Here is a 14,552-nt window from a genome sequence, read left to right on the forward strand (position 1 = left end):
AACATGGAGAGATCCCCCTGTACACTCCTGTACCTGAGTGTGCAGGTTCTATCTGCTGTGTGCATGCAGGAGAGAGAACAAGGCACCAAACTAATTAATTTTCCTCTCTCATCTGTTCTTTGTTCATGCTGAAGTGATTTGTGCAGTGAAATTTGGCTGAGGAAGAACATTGGCACATTGCTGCTAATGATGTCACTTCATAAATGCTGCCACTGTGGGGATGAGCAGAGAACTAGGAACCACCTAAGCTGCACTAGATGTATTAGGTGGATCTGTGCTAATTTAATTCTGCTTTTGGTAGAAATAGTTCACATTCTTGCTAAGTGTGGACAGTACACTGCAGTGATATCTTTTCCCATGAATTCATGAAAAGAGGATTATTGTCAAAATCTGTTTCTAGCAATTTGCACTGTAGAGAATTGCTACAGTATCCATTAACTTAGTTTAAATCTTTATCAAATGATCCATTTTTAAACTGTTCTATAGTTCATAGCACTTAAATTCTTCTTTATCCCATTAAAGTGTTTTAAGCTCCTATAGAAGTCTAATGCATAGAATTGTTCTAATTCTGCTGAAGCACACTCAAATCTCTTTCATCCTTTTAAAGTAGTTAAAATGTCCTTGTTCAAGAGGAGTACCAGCTATTCAGAGTAGGCTTGAAATAATATGTAGAACTTTTTATCTCTGTGAAGGGCTTTCAGATTTGATTTCTTCCTTCTCAAGAGTGCTCACTTTGCATAGGAGTGCAGAGAAAGCTCTGAAGGTTAAATAACTGTGGTGTGTGCATATGGATGTACAAAATCCCCAAGCTGCCTCCCACAAGTCCAGCTCCTGCCTGTGTGTCCAGCTGCAGGGGAAAAACAGGTCCCAAGAGTCCACAGAGTTTGTATTCTTCACTTATTTTGGTAAACATTTTGTTTTCTTTCATCATTGCTCTGCTTTCTTCTGTACTGATGTCACTGCTAGACATTTGCTGTTTCTCCTTTTTCAGACAATAAGTTGCTAGAGTTTCTACTTTTCTATTTTTTTGCCTTTTGGCTTTCTTTCCACTCCCCAGTGGTATGTTAGGAAGTCTCCAGTTTGTAGGTAACTCAGATGTACTCAGAGTCCAGATACACTTTATGAGGATGCTCCTGTTTTCCAGGCTGGCAGGCATTTCCTTTTGTTCTGTAATTATTTCTTTTTTTATCCCTCTTCTAACCAGGCCACCTTTCTTACTGCTCACACTGCTTGGCTGCTGTCTTATTTCCTTTCTAGAATATTTAATGCATTCTGCATTCAATCCAGAGGGTGAAGTCTAAAGCTAATACATCCAGCCCTTCTAAGGGAATATATCCAGCCTTTCTAAGGGAATATATCCAGCCTTTCTGAGGGAATCAAATGGATAGCAGTGTGTGTGCCCAGCTGGAGCTGGGTGTGTGCAGATGGACCCTGGTTCCAGACCAGCTCTGCAGCCTCTGTGTGACAGGCACAATAAGCTGTGCATTTAAGATGTGCTGCTGCTTTGCCAGCTTTGCTTCTGGTGTGTATTCTTTAAAAGCCAAGGTCTCTAGAGAGATTTACTCCTGTTTATGGAGTTGTATGAATTGTTTGGAAGTGCACTGGGGTTTATTTTTCTTCTCAGTTTAGAATTTGAATATGCTCGGGAACTGCGAGGTGCTGCCTTTCAATGTCAAGAAACATTGCTGAATATCTGGTCAGTGACACCTTGCCTGTGAGCAGGGAAGGCTCCCTGCCTTCTGCTGAGCTGCTTTGGGAAGGAGTCACAGCTCGTGGCCTTGCATGAGCCATGACAGGTACAATTAAAGGCTTTCCATGTTCCCGTGTGTGAAGATTCACTCCACAGTCCCCTGGCTGTGATGTGTGGCAGTCCTGGCACTGTGCACTTCAGTGCTGCAGAGAAAATCCACTTGTCAGAAGTTGTGCCCAAACCTTCAATCCAAGGCTCCAACTGAAAAGATTTTTATCTTTTATTATGGAACTAGATATGTCTTCCTTTCTCCATTTTAGATGTAGGGAAAAAAATCAAAGCATATTTAGAGTTTTGATTTGCAATGCCATCTTGTTGGATTAATTGCTGGTGTGTTTAATTAACAAATATTGTAATAACTATCACAAATATCATTGTGGGAGAGGTCTGTTAGTGTTGCTGGATCTACTCCAGGATTAAACTATGAGCACCCTGCTCTGTGTCTCAGTGATTTGCTGCTTGGTTTGGTGTGGGTGCTGGATGTTGCTTTTAAAGCAGCCTGACTCATTACATGAATCAATGTGTTGCCCACTACACAATCCTGGTATCCTAAAATAAGTGTTTTGAATGTAATAGGAGATATCAAAGGAGTAAGAAAATTACTCACCTACAGGTCTATATACATGGTAGGACTAGAAAGACCAGCTTAAACTCCTTGTCTATATTTCTCAGCACCAAGCCACTACTTGCTAAAGATAATTCTCCATGATCATATAACCTTTCCCCAAATGCATCTAATTGTGTTAGTAAACATTTCACTGAGCAGCTTTTCTTACTCTCTGAACAACTTTAAAATAAGAGGTTTTAATCAACCCTGTTATTATTTTCCATTATCATCTTTATCCTGCTTCTTTTGGTGTTACTGGTTCTGACCAATGTGACTAATTTCTAATTTATCCATTTCTGTGCTATGAAGCTTTTACATAATCAGTTATTATAATCTGTACAGAACTTTTATTGAAGTGCATTTCAGAGGTGTTTTGGTCTGTGGTAGGTTTATTATTATGAAAACAATCTTTATACTAATTTAGACATCAGCTAATCTCTTATTTATTCAAGTGAGGTAGTAAGATTGAATTATGCTTCTATAAATTTTCTGTGCTTTCTCAGGAACGTATAAATTGTTTGGAGCTTTTTGTCATCATTGTTTTGCTCAGACAAAATGTACTATGGCAAATTTACTGCTTTGCACCGTGCTGTGTTTCTTAATACTCCACCATGCAATGTTTCTTTTGATTGAAAAGGAAATTATTTCTCTGTGTGTAGTAACATGATCCTGCAGACCAAGTAACACTGGAACATGGAGAGAGATGGGGCCCTGCTTGAAGCAAGTGTGCAATTCAGTTTGCTTCTGGCACACAATTAGGGTTTGCCAAAGAGAAGATGGGCCTGGCAGCACTCAGCAGGGTGTAAATTGCCATAATGTTGGTCACCTGGGCCTCATTATCCAATTAGACTAAGGAAAAAAAAAATCGAGTTAGTCATCTACCTACCCACCCTGCCTGAAAGGTCCTGTTTGGGACCCTGGGAAGGGGAGGCAGTGCCAAAAGCCCTCCTGCAGCTGAGGTCAATGAGAGCCTCTGCTCTCCCCTCATCCACAAATGCTGTCATTTAATTGTAGAAATCAGCTGGGGTGATCAGGCACCACTGGGCATCATCGAGTCCATCCTGTGACCCATCCCCACCACAGCAACCAGCCCTGAGTGCCACACCCAGACCTTAAACACCTTCCAAAGGGTGCCTCCACCACCTGGGCAGCCCATCCCCACAACTAACCCCCCTCTCTGGGAACAAATCCCTCCTGATGTCCAACCCAACCCTCCCCTGGTGCAGCTGAGGGCTTGGTTCAGCCTTGGCCAGACCGCAGCAGGCTGCTCCTGGTGAGGAGCAGCTCCGTGCCCAGGTGTCCCTGCAGGCCTGCGTGGCCCTGTCACTGCTGGCTGAGTCTGTCCCCCCTGGCTGAGTCTGTCCCCCCTGGCTGAGTCTGTCACTGCTGGCTGAGTGTCCCCCCTGGCTGAGTCTGTCACTGCTGGCTGAGTCTGTCCCCCCTGGCTGGGCCCCAGGGCCCTGGAGGGGAGCTGAGGAGCTGCTGGCCATGGTGGCTGCTCTGACCCTGCAGATGTGGCAGTGCTCAATCCCTGCTCCTGGCACAGCTGGCCTGAGTTTGGGGTGGTTGTGCTGTCCCTCCTCAGGGGACGAGTCCTGTCAGCTGCAGGGTTTGGGTGATGAGGCACAGGTGCTCCCAATCAGCCAGGATTGGCTCCAGGTGCCCTGAGGCTCTGGATGGGCAGCACAGAGCCTCTATCAGGATCTCAGCCTCCATCAGAGCTGTGGAGAATCTGTGGTAACCATGGGGTATGGAGGTACTTGCTGCTGGCTCTAAGAAATAAGGTATTTGTACATGGAAACTTTATTTATTAATGGAAAATTGCCCTGGGTTTGTGTTCCTCCAGGGTTCCACTTTGGTTCTTTTGCTGGGCAGGTCTGTTCTTAGTGTTGCCTTTTTTTAAATGCTGGAAAAATTATATAATGGCTGAATTTAATGTTATTAATTTTCATGTTTGAACAATATTATGAAACCAGAATGGCATGTGATAATTTACTTTGATAATTAGAAAATAAGGCCCTGCAGGACATGTGGCTACTGGGAGCACCAGTTCCATCTGGGAGTGTTGCTCCTGTGTGGTGGCTGTAGGATATGAGGCCTGGGGATGTCCCAGTAGCAGGATTCTTTTGTATTTGCTTCTTTTAAGGAGAAGTAGGGAAGCTAGTGGCTTTGTATGGGAGGAAAAAGAATGTGATAAAGTAGAAAGCAAAGACTCTTTGTGGTCTGAGATTGGACTGGATTTAGGAAGCCCTTGGATCTTGCCACTACATGCCTGTTTGATCTTGGGCGAAGCATTTAATTTTGCCTGAATTCTTTTTGTCAAGTCGTGATCACAGAATTTTTTGTTGTCCTCTGCTTGTCATTCCCCTTTGAATTAGGAGCTGCTCAGGGCCTGTTTCTGTGGCTTTGAGCACCCAGCTCTGACTGTGCAGAGGTGCCCTCAGGGCTGCTGAGTGTGTGTGAGAGCACCCAGCTGGTTCCAGCAGCTGCCAGTGCTGCCCCAGGTTATGTGAGCCCACAGTGGGACTTGTCCAAGCTGATTTCTTAGGCTGTGGCTTCTTGGGGGCTTTGTCTCTTCCAGCAGTGCTGGCAAGTTAGGCTTTAAGACTTTTTGTTCTAATCTTAGATGTTGATAGAACTGTAGAAGAAAGAACTTGATTTTATATAGGCGGATGTGTTAAAAATCAAGTATTCCCCTGGTTAGCCATATTGGTATTGAATTTACTTGCCTTGTTCTATAATGTTCAGTATGTTGCTTTACTTGAGATTTTGGAAGTGTGAGATGGAGGGCTGGTGTAAATAGTGCAGTGCAGGTGCCCAAGGATCAGATCCTGGGCTCTCCAGAGCTTCTAAAGCTCAGCTCTGCCTAGTCAGCTGACGTTCTCAATGCAGAGTAAATTTGCATTCTTTCAGCTTTATTTCAATCCTGCAAGGTGGGAGCACATCCACAAGTCTGAAAATGCCCAGTAATGCTGTGGTGATTTTGTCACTCTGTGTCTTTGCAGTATATTGAGGTATGTTTGGTGTCTGCCAATGTGCCAGCAGGTATTTGGTCCCCTTTCCTTCTCCCACAAATATTTGTATGTATTAAGCCACTGTTTTGGTCCAGCTGTCAAATGTAGAGGAAATGCTGTTGAGCATTCAACAAATATTGAATACTTACCAGCTATTGCTGGAAGTAGAGCTAATGGGAGGGAAGGGTGAGGGATGGTGTGTTAGACTTTTTTATTTTTTACTTCTTTTGGAAGTCTGAAGGCCATGGGTGTCTTGCTCTTAAGAGCTCAAAGTTTCCTCCTTAATGCATGAAGGCAACTCTCTTGGGAATTAATTATCCTGAGTATCATGAAGGTCTGGGAGACTGCAGTGTTAATGAGCATGAAAACTAGGCAGACTTCCTGAAAAAAGTCAGAAGCAGTAGCAGTTACCTTTGACAAGTTCACAAATAAACCATTCTAAACGTGCAAGGCAAAATTGCCATTTAAAATCTTTTCAATGAAGGCAATTGCTGTGATTTACAGGATTTGAAATCCTAGGAAAATGTTGAAAGACGATTACGTTGTCCAAATTATGTCATCTTCTGACTTTAAGAAAAAAACTTCAAGATGTGTATGAGGCGTCTGATAAATTGCTACATTTACTTAACCTTGAGGCCTGGGTGACCTGCAGTGTGTCAGGAAGGAGAAGCTGTAAGTCTTGGCAATGCTTGGAGGAACCTTTGTATTTCATGACTCTGGAAATTTAAGAAGCAGGAGTGTATCTAAATTTATTCTTTTAGGTCACAAAAGGAGCACACGCTGTAAGAGGAATGGTGCCCCTCATTAATTGCATCATCCTTTGATAACAGGATGTAATTAGCAGATCTGAATGAGGGCAGTGATAGTGGCTGCTGTTATTTACAGAGGACAGCGTGTGCCCCAGTGCTCTAATCTGTCTGGAAATGATTGTAGAGCTCACTCCTATCCCTGCCTCTGCACTGGCATTTTGTGCTGTGAAATGGACCCCTATTTGTTCCACCTGGCAAAATTAATTCTGTGCCTACTTGTTGGACTGACCTGAGACACTGTGTTATTCATTAATCTATTGTTGAATTTAAAAAGCCTGGTTTAACATGAACCAAAAAATTGCACCTTAGTGAAATCTGTTAAACAAGATTGAAGTGAAAAAAAACAAAACCCTGCTGTGGACTTTCCATTTCTTTGGCTGCATATACCTGGAAAACAGATCCAAATGGAGCCCTGTGAGGTCCCACATGGGACTGTGAGGTTTCATGTCTTTGTCAGTGATCCAGATGTGATGGAATGCATCCTCATGGATGTTGTGTCATTGCAGGACACCCAGCTGGGGTGCAGGTAATGAATTCAAAGGCTGTCCTTTGGTGGGATTGAGAAAGGAACAGCAGGAATAAGCATCTCATAGGGATTTACAGGGCAAATGCAAATTGCTGCTGCTGAAGTGGTGCTGAGGGGCTGGCTGGGGGATTCTGGTGGGCAGAGCAGGGCTCAGCTGGTGGCTCTGGCAGTGACGGGGCTGTGTCCTGGTGGCTCTGGCAGTGGCAGGACTGGGCTGTGTCCTGGTGGCTCTGGCAGTGGCAGGGCTGGGCTGTGTCCTGGTGACTCTGGCAGTGATGGGGCTGTGTCCTGGTGGCAGTGACAGGGCTGAGCTCTGTCCTGGTGGCTCTGGCAGTGACAGGGTTGGGCTGTGTCCTGGTGGCAGTGACAGGGTTGGTCTGTGTCCTGTTCTCCATCAGCTCAAGCACAGCCCATGCCTGCAGGGAGCCAGGATTCACCTGCTGCCAGCCTGGAGCATGGTCTGGTTTTTTGGTGCAGGATGGGAGGAGGATACACTGAAGTGAGTCCAGACAAGGGGCCACCAAGGGGACAGTGACACCTGAACCACGAGGAGAGGCTGGGAGAGAATTGGGTTTGTTTTGTACCAGCTGTTAGGCACTACATGAGGAGTCACTGAGGAGATGGAGCTGGGCTCTGTTCTGAGGTGTACAGTGGGAGGATGAGAGGCTGGCCAAAAATGGAAAAGGAGGATGATCCCACTGGGCAGAATGAAAAAAATAAATATTCCTGGAAGAAGTTTCCCAGAGAAGGTTTGAAGTCCCTTGCTTGTGGGTTTCAAAGATCTACTTGTTCTGAATCAGCTTTTGGAGTTCTCCTCTGACCTGAAGGATTTTATCTTTGGAAGTCCTTAGAAATAGTCATGAATTCTTACTGGGCTGATTTTTGTCTGATAAGTGAAGGAAGCAATGTAGTTTGGGATCATCTCATCTCCCTGCTTATGTTTTGACTGCTAGATACCTCTAAGTCCTGAAATTTGGAACGGTTTTTAGAAGTTGGACACTTCTTAGCTGCAGTTATTTTTAATCAAAATTTCTAAGCAAAACCATAATTTGTCTGCTGACTCCCTCCTGATATAAGCTTCTTAACTGTAATCCAGATTTTTAATATAGCCACAGCCAAATATATCTCTTGAAGGAGGCTTTTTCTTTTCTTTTAACCAGTGCTTGTGTGCAGTTGGTGCCTCCCAGGTGTGATATTAATCCTAATTGACTGTAGTTAATAAATTCACTGATTTCATAGGCATTACTTGCAACAGCAGAATGAGGGGTTGGTGATAGCTGTAGAATATTTATTGTTCACTTTCTCTCTTTGCCTCTCGAGCTGTGTGTGTTTGTACAACTGTTTCATTTTATTCTGTGTAAGAGGCAGAGTTAAAACATTAAAGCCCTCACTTCACTTGGTCAATCTACAGCTCATTTACACCCTTGTGTTTAATGTGAAATACTCTTATCAGTACACTACATTTCCTTTAAACACTCAACAATTTTTTCACTAAAATATGTTTTACAACAATTAGGTTGGCTAGAAAAATGGGCATTTAATTTGAGTATTTTTAATAAACCTATTCTTATATAGGATATACAATATATATTAAGTAGGATTTTAAATAATCCTATTATTATTAAAGTCTATTATTTTAATAATAATCCTCCATCAGTAAAATCAGTGCAAGCTCTGTGAAAGTTAGGTTAGAACAAACATGGCACGAGCTGCTAAAGGTGTGTTAAAGGATGGTCTGAACTGTTAGCAGAAACTAATGAAAATAAAAGCAGCAGCTTTCTTGACATGCAAAAAAAAAATCACACAGGAAGAGAGAAATGGCTTGGCTGTTGGAACCTTTTGGCAAAGTAGTTGGTGATATGGGTAAGATGTTTAATGGATGTGTTTATTTAGTGAAATCATTCAGAAATCTAAACCAAGAGACAACCTAAACTCAGATTTTAAGTTTATTTTTAAATACAATTTATTTCAATTGAACTTAATAGCTTGCCAGGTTGAGAGACCAATTGTCTGCGTTTTATTGTCAAATATTGGGGTTAATTTGGTGAATTACATTTCCATTATTTGATACTTTAGAGCCCTAATCCTGCTTGACTTTCACAATTCTGTTCAGTAGTTGTACGTCTGCATCCAGAGCACTTCTTTTGCACTTGTGTGCAGTGGAAGAAAACAAAGCTCTGGTGTGTAACTTCATTAAGTTTGAAGTAGGGAAAAACATGTGGTGACAGCCACCAAGTTTTGTACTTCTAAATTTTGAATCCACTGAACTTAAGAACTTGTGTCAAACATGCAGCAAGCACACGGTGTTTGATTTTTGTGTAGTGATGTGAAAATGGTGTTTTTAAGAGTCTTTGGTCTGTGTTCTTGCTCAGAGCTGCAGAGTGACTGCTCTGTGCTGGTAATAGGGAGAACACTGAGCTGGCAGGCTGCTGCTCTAGATTTTCCTTTTCAGACTGGTCCATCTCGAGCAGTGCTCTGCATCAGCTCTGACCTTTGCCTTGCTGATGGAGGCAGTCTGTACACACAGGTTTTAGACCACAGTCTGCAGTGAATAATGAGAATTGTATTTTTCTCCCTCAAAGCCAGTGGTGTTTGCATGGGGCAAGGTCTGTGTGTCCATAACTCTGATATTTGTTACTGCAACTCTGAGAAAAAAACCACAAAATCCAACCTGATTATTTGGGTTTTTCTAGTTCAAGATGAAAAGCCTCATAACTGGGGAAGTTGTTGAGGAGTCCACCTGTGAGCCAGTTGAAAGTGTTTAATGCCAGAGAAGGAAATTTACAGTAATTACAAACCTCAAAATTAGGGGAACAAGCCCAGAAGGGGGGGCACAGAGCTTTCTGCTGGCCCAGGTGGGTTTCTGATGCCTCACACATTTTGGGAGGGGTATTTTGATACCTGATCAAAGAGCAGTTGAGTTTGACATGTGGGTTGCTTCAATAATATAAGCACAGGTCATGTGCTTTGAGGAAAACCTAAATCCCTGAGATAAATTAAAAACAGAACTGGAAAAAACAGATCCTGGTTCCAATTATCAATAATAACATAATAACATAAATTGGAAAGGCTCAACTTGTATACTCAAGGCATAATGTGACAGGAAGGGTGTGATTATTTTAAATATTATTTTCCTGCTTTACAGTTAGGTTTTATGGATAGCATAGCTTTTTTTTTTTTTTTTTTTTGATCAGCACTCCAAGTTTCAAGACATTGTTGTTTGCTCTTGAATTAAGACCTGCTTAACAGTTTGTTCTGGGGAATCAGACCTCTCTAGAGTATTTTCCTTTGGGATAAATCTTGTTGTTTTAAGTAAATGAGCTTTTGTGCGTGTCAGGAGGATTGCACAGTGATTTCTCTGTAGAAACTGATTAAAATGGAAGGAATTACTACAATTGCAGATTCATAATATTTTTTAAATATTATGAATATTTAATGTTAAATGTAATACTTTAAAGAGTAAAGAAAGATTGTTAAATAAGTTAATATTATAAAAGACATTTAAATATTATGAATATTTAAAATATTATTTTTTAAATGTTAAAATATTATTTAGATATATTTTACTTATTTTTTATTATTTACTGAGTAGGGCACTGAGCTGACAAAGACCTGGATTCTCTCTGCTCTTCTGCTGATTCTCTGTTTTGTGTCCTTGAGCAAGTCCCTTCCTCACACTTGGTTTGGCATGTCTGGTTGGATTATGAACCCATCAGACCAAGGCTGTGTCTTGCCACGTGGCTGGAACAAAGGGTTTGATTGTGTTCTCAGTCAGGCTTTCTGAGCACAAGCAGCATCCTCAGAACAAGTTTGTGCTTTTTCAACCAATGCCTTGAAGCTGCTGAGCTGAAACATGAAGGTGCTGAGTCAAGGTGGGGAGAACAGGAGGGAAATGGTTGGAAGCACAGCACTTTAGCACGTGTGGTATGTCCTGAAATTCTGAAAATATCCAAGGCTTGGCTTCACTGAGGGAAACCAGGTCATTGGCACTTGGTTAACAATGTTTAATCTTTCAGTATCTGAATTGTAAAGCCTTGGTCTGTGGGCCTGCTCAGTCAGCTCTGGAGGTATCTGAAAACCTTTATTCTGTTTCTACTGGAATAGCGTGGAGTCACAGGCTGCTTTGGGTTGGATGGGACCTTAGGGATCAGGGACCATTCCCACCCCTGCCATGGCAGGGACACCTTCCACTGTCCCAGGCTGCTCCAAGCCCTGCCCAGCCTGGCCTTGGGCACTGCCAGGGACCCAGGGGCAGCCACAGCTGCTCTGGGCACCCTGTGCCAGGGCCTGCCCACCCTCCCAGGGAACAATTCCTTCCCAATATCCCATCCATCCCTGCCCTCTGGCAATGGGAAGCCATTCTCCCTGTTCTCTTGTAAAACATCCTCTGGATCTTGATATATCCAGAACTTTCAGGTGCAAGCAGTAGGGGCTGCTGTATTAACAAATAGTTATTAAATAATCCCAAAATATGGTTTGTCCCTTCTAGAAAAAGTCTGGAAATCAGGGTTCAGAAACTGAATGATCACTTGAAAAAAAAAAATCAACATTTTTCTTTTAAAATCACTTTCTGGTCACTTTGCTATGGGTGGTGGGAGGGCATTAAGAGAGGAAAAAGCTAATGAATTAAGACACCATTGAAGATCATGAATGTAATTATTTTAACAGCTATAAGTCCCTTTCAGTCTCATAACTGAGACAAAGGAAAAATGTAGATTTTCAGTATTACTCTGAGTAAGAAAATCCATGCAGAGCTGAGGTCAAGGATACTGGGTGTGGTGGGGCCTGATGGGAAGGGATCGCTTTGTTGTTGACTGTTACTTTCTCTCCTTTTTAGTTTATGATTTTTCTTCTTTTCTGCTTTGTTTTCCTCTCCCCCTTTTTTCTGATCTACTGAAGAAATGTACTCTTTTGAGCCTTTCTCAAAGAAGATAGAGTTAATAGCTGTATTTAATACCCAATACAATCCCAAACACAGCAGCCTGCTGTGTATTAAAACTACAGTTGTGTGCCTGCACCTCTGTGCTTGTCTGTTAGATTTGGAGGGTTATGTATGAGAATATGAGGCAGCTTCAGGACAGCAGATGAAATACAGCTCTAATTGTCTGTGATCAATTGGAACGATGTAGGTCAAGTAGAAACTGCATTTTTGAGCTTTCTCATCTTGTCTCCTGCCTTTGTCTAATACAGTAGTGCTTGAAAGGAAATATCAAAACAGCACAAACCCCAACCTCTTTAAAATATTCATTTAGTTTGTAGAGAAATGAAGCTTTTCCTCAGCTTCTCCTGACAGTCTGAGTTTATATTGGTGATATCACTTGTTTTTATATTTTCATTGTTTCATCTCTCCCTGTGTTTGCTAACCTGGAACCCACATAAACAGTAATAATTGTTGCATTTCAAATGAGAATTCAGTTACTCTCCAGAACTATGCCTTTCTCCATGGTTACCTGGCATGTCTGGTTTGGAACTTTATAGTGTTGTTTCATTTCCTAAGTCACAACCATTGACGACATCAGTGGCATGAAATGATGTCAGAACGTGCTGTAAATACAGCAGCAGCAGCTAAGGGTCCTGGTTCAATTTCATCCTCATTTATGGCATTGTCAGTCCTCATTAACTCCAGCACCTTCCTGAAGGCTGACATATGTAAGTCTGTAGGTGTGTTATTAATTTTGCATCCATCGATAGACTCAGCTGAAGGAGTGTGAGAGGTGTCCCAGACACGCTGCAGTCAGCCCTGCCAGGACAGCCTGGAGGGGAGATGTCACTACATGGCAGCTCTGGATTTATTCAAACAGCTAGGCGGGCTGCAGGAGAAGGGAGAGTCAGTTTCCTTCAGATCTTCCCAGTTTTGCAGTTAAGAAAGAAAATATGCATGCAGAAAGTTGGCACATGTAAAATTAAAATTGGTCCCTCCCATAGAGCAGAAGGTCTGACAATACAAATATTACTTAGCATTTTAATAGTGAAATGAATATGATCTAATACCCTCAGTTTCCTTGCTTTCAGCTTTTGATAGGTCCCATTTCTCTTGAAAACAACTGCCTGATAGGCCATGAATACATTCCACTTGTCTTCTTTGTGGGATGTAAGAGCTATGTCTTCCTCTGCCAGTGTTCACCTACACTTAATTTTGTCTGTGGTTTGCAGCCATCTCCGAGTCAAATATTGCATCTTTAAATGCAGGTGTGTGGTGCTTCAAGCAGCTGGGCTCTGATACAGCTTGGTGCCCTGAAGGTGCTGCTGCAAAAACTCAACAATAAGGGAATGAGGAGAGGGGAAAATGTAGTTGCATGTAATATTTGACATCTTGTGCTTTGAGTTATATGAAGTAGCAAATTGTTCAGGTTTATTGGATGGCAAACTGAAGCTGAGCTGTTTAAACATCCCATGGTCTACTGCAAACAGCTGCAGGAAGGTTGTTCTTTTTGAAGTGCTGCTAGTTTTTAGGTAGAAAAATGTGTGGTTTTCTTTTCACCCCTGGCAGCCTGGGAAGGAAGCCAGTGTCATTCTTTCAGCTGGTACACCCTTGTCTGGTTCCTCAGGTACCTGTGCAAAAGCCAGGCTGAACTCTCCCAAAAGGCGGTGAAAGCTGAATTCTTGTTTCCATTTGTGTTATGTTGATTGTCCTGTTCCACTGTGGGGAACTAAAAGGAGTTAATTTCATCCTAGCCCATCTGTTTTAAAATAAGTAAAACAAGAAAATATTGTGTCTGAGAACTGTTTATTGGTAACAAAAAAAAAAAAGAAAAAAAAGGGAGCTGCCCTACTAAAGAGGACTAGAAAAGTCAGAAAGGGAGGAAGGAAAATGAAACAGAGTGGGGGAGAGAGAGGGAGGAAAATCAGGTATTACCACCAGAGGGTTGGGGAGTGCCATGTGATTGCAGAACATCTCTGGAGGGCAGAGGTGTGAAATGGTTGCCAGCAAAGCCTCCCCAGAGACAGAGACAATGCTTCCTCCCATCTTCTGCAAGGGCCACGTGTGCCACCCATGCTCTACATGCCCCTGACAACCAGTATTGAGGCAGAAATTAAGGTAAACTGCTCCTCACATTGAGGGAAACCATCCCTGCTGAAGGGAGATTTGTCCTGCACTAGGAGTTGTGTGGTTTATTTCTCATGGGACTGTCTGAGCACCTTCAGGAGGCCACTGAGCAATGTGCATTCCCAGGGGATGAGGGATCCTGCAGTGGATGCATGGACATGCTGGCAGGGAGGATTCATGGCTGTGCAGTAGAACATAGAGGGGGTGTCCAAGTCTCAACAGATGTCACTGTGTGTGATGTGGATCCCAGGATCGCCTTTAGGGATGATCCTTGTCTTTCTTGGAGCTTGGTTTAGACTTGGTTACAAGTCTGTTATTGAAGTCAGTGATAAATCCAAAAGGACTTGGAGGGAGGAAGGAGCCTGGCTGTGTTATTCTTAGCCAAATACTTCCTTAAACACATGATTTCAGGGAGAAGACAGCAAGTTGCACCATATTTTTGAGCTTTTCACTCACTTGACAGGAGTGATTTAAAGGTCTGCTCTGATATGGGTAAATGTCCATTTTGTAAATTCCCAGAAACCTAATGTCCTCGAAAATCAGGGAGAAAATAAAACCTCTAGCTCTACCTTTGAAGTGATAGAGAATCAGGCATTACTTTTTCTGGCAATTGTACACTAAGGAAAATACTCCAAATACATGTGTTTTTGTAGGATTTTCCCCCAAACTTTATACAGCCCTATATCAATATATAGATAGCCCTATATCTATCTGTATAGATAAATATGGGTTCATAGAGATGCACTGGTTCAAAATTCATTGGTCTAGAACTGAGCAACCCCCAGTATTCAGTTCCCA

At 42.5% G+C, this 14,552-nt stretch overlaps 1 protein-coding gene and 1 long non-coding RNA gene across 14 annotated transcripts in view; one reads left to right on the plus strand and one right to left on the minus strand.

The window, feature by feature from the left end:
* RBFOX1 (RNA binding fox-1 homolog 1) overlaps positions 1–14,552 on the plus strand; it is a 1,139,646-nt gene that overhangs the window by 74,006 nt on the left and 1,051,088 nt on the right. The gene's annotated exons all lie outside the window — the stretch shown is intronic.
* LOC135281574 (uncharacterized) lies at positions 5,355–6,606 on the minus strand. The gene is made up of 3 exons (XR_010348180.1): positions 6,568–6,606; positions 5,594–5,752; positions 5,355–5,466 (listed from the first exon to the last, which is right to left on the minus strand). It is a non-coding gene; the product is annotated as an uncharacterized LOC135281574 (long non-coding RNA).

This window comes from Passer domesticus, chromosome 15, assembly GCF_036417665.1.
Source record: "Passer domesticus isolate bPasDom1 chromosome 15, bPasDom1.hap1, whole genome shotgun sequence".
Lineage (NCBI taxonomy): Eukaryota > Metazoa > Chordata > Aves > Passeriformes > Passeridae > Passer > Passer domesticus.